Source organism: Palaemon carinicauda, chromosome 9 (assembly GCF_036898095.1).
Source record: "Palaemon carinicauda isolate YSFRI2023 chromosome 9, ASM3689809v2, whole genome shotgun sequence".
Lineage (NCBI taxonomy): Eukaryota > Metazoa > Arthropoda > Malacostraca > Decapoda > Palaemonidae > Palaemon > Palaemon carinicauda.
The window spans coordinates 30,717,268-30,719,767 of record NC_090733.1 but is presented as its reverse complement, the minus strand read 5'-3'; positions in this window follow the sequence as shown (position 1 = coordinate 30,719,767).

The window sequence follows — 2,500 nt, the reverse complement described above, 5'->3', positions numbered from 1 at the left end:
CATTAAAGACCGCTCGGTCTGATATTATACTCTTTGGGTGATTCCACCTGGGGCTCTGATCCCGAGGTCGTTAAGAGAATCCAGATTTTGTATATGGCTTATTTGAAATATGAAAAAATAACACGTTTAAATGTGCAAAAATTTATCATTAATCAAATGCCCAGTCCCAAACCTAGCAATTAGCTTCGATGGTGAAGATGGGTTGATTTCAATTCTAAGTACAGAAAACCTAAATTTGACAGGTATATGTACTGAAGAATTGTCCTTGACTTTTATCTTTCTTCGTGGCTGAGTGGTATTGTCACTGGCATACAGATATCCTGGACAAGGGTTCAAATCCCGGCCGGTCTGATATTATAGTTTTTGGGTGATTCCACCTGGGGCTCTGATCCCGAGGTCGTTAAGAGAATCCAGACTTTAATGTATTAATATATATGGCTTATTTGAAATATGAAAAAAAAAACACGTTTAAATGTGCAAAACTTTATCATTAATCGAATGCCAAGTCCCAGACCTACCAATTAGCTACGACGGTAAAGATGGGTTGATTTCAATTCTAAGTACAGAAAACCTAAATTTGACAGGTATATGTACTGAAGAATTGTCATTGACTTTTATCTTTCTTCGTGGCTGAGTGGTATTGTTACTGGCATACAGATATCCTGGACAAGGGTTCAAATCCCGGCCGGTCTGATATTATAGTCTTTGGGTGATTCCACCTGTGGCTCTGATCCCGAGGTCGTTAAGAGAATCCAGACTTTAATGTATTAATATATATGGGTTATTTGAAATATGAAAAAAAAAAAAAAAACATGTTTAAATGTGCAAAAATTTATCATTAATCGAATGCCAAGTCCCAAACCTACCAATTAGCTACGATGATAAAGATGGGTTGATTTCAATTCTAAGTACAGAAAACCTGAATTTGACTGGTATATGTACAGAAGAATTGTCATTGACTTTTATCTTTCTTCGTGGCTGAGTGGTATGGTCACTGGCATACAGATATCCTGGACCAGGGTTCAAATCCCAGCCAGTCTGATATTATAGTATTTTGGTGATTCTGCCTGGGGCTCTAATCCCGAGGTCGTTAAGAGAATCCAGACTTTAATGTATTAATATATATGGCTTATTTGAAACATATATATATATATATATATATATATATATATATATATATATATATATATATATATATATATATATATATATATATATATATATATTGTTATGTTAAAGTAGGTTATTTAATTGCTTATAAATAAATTCGGTCTTCGGCAGGAGAATTCGGTGATAACCTTCGCTCCTCCTCGTCGTTAATTAGTGAATTGCCATTAACTCTTTTGTTTATTTTTCTTTCCGAGTGTTTGGTGTTTAGTGAGAGCCGTAGACGAGACTACTGCTGTTTGGAATGTTCACTTCGGACCGTGCCTTGATCACAGACGTGTATCCTAATTCAGCAGCCATTGGTAGACGCCTCTTTTATTCCCTCATAAGGAATTGTGCCTTTGGAGGATTATTTTGCTGGTGTCTTTGAGCCACCCGCGGTAAATTGTACACTTCTTTGGATCACGGACTACGTATGCAGGGGTTTTGTCACCTGCGATAGCCACCTCGCTTGTTACGTCCTGCAAGTGTATGGGTCACTTGCGACCTTCGCTGGGCGTTATTTTCCCAGCCTGAGGATTCTGCGGGAAGGCGATGCCATCGTTCCGTCCCGGCACTGCTGGAGGTACTATTGCCGTGATCCAAGAGCGTCATCACATCTGTTACGCTGCTCGTCTGTGGACCATGGATCCGTGAGGAGGAAAGTAGGGAGTCATTACCCAGGTAAAGTTACTATCTTTTTATTATCGTTACGGATATGCCCAACCCGTTTTCCTGGTGTTAATGATACTCCCTCTGATGCTGATGAACGTTCGTCCCCTATCTGTCATCTAATCCATGTTTGGATAAGTACGGTTATAAGTATTTCCGCGGATAGGTAATACAGTGTTGAGATATGTACATATATCTATAAATTATGACTCTCAGCATAATTCTTTTATGTGAATGTATAAGTATTTATGCCTTTAATTTAATGTGGTATGTGTATTTGTATGCTGTCTCGTGTTAAGTTTTATGATTAGGTATTTGGTTTAGCCTTTAATGTTTGTGTGTGTAGGTAGGTAATTTTAAGGTTTTTTGGCCTTTTCATTTCTCCTATCTTCTTTATTACTATTTGTTTAGTAATAGGGTAGTGGTTTGTTGATATTTGTGGGCCCGGCTTAATATATGAGCCATACTTTTGATCTGTTTTGTTTTCTATTTTAGGGTTAAGATTATTAGATATAGGTTAACCTTGTGTATTTGGAGGACTATGTATATTAGTCCTCCAGGACATTTTGGTTTACTCATTGTTGTTTGTCTTAAGAGCTTTTTGTTACTCCTGGTGCAAGGTTGAATTTATTTGAGTGTATTGTAATAAATATTGTTAGATTTTTTCCAGTATTTTTGTTCT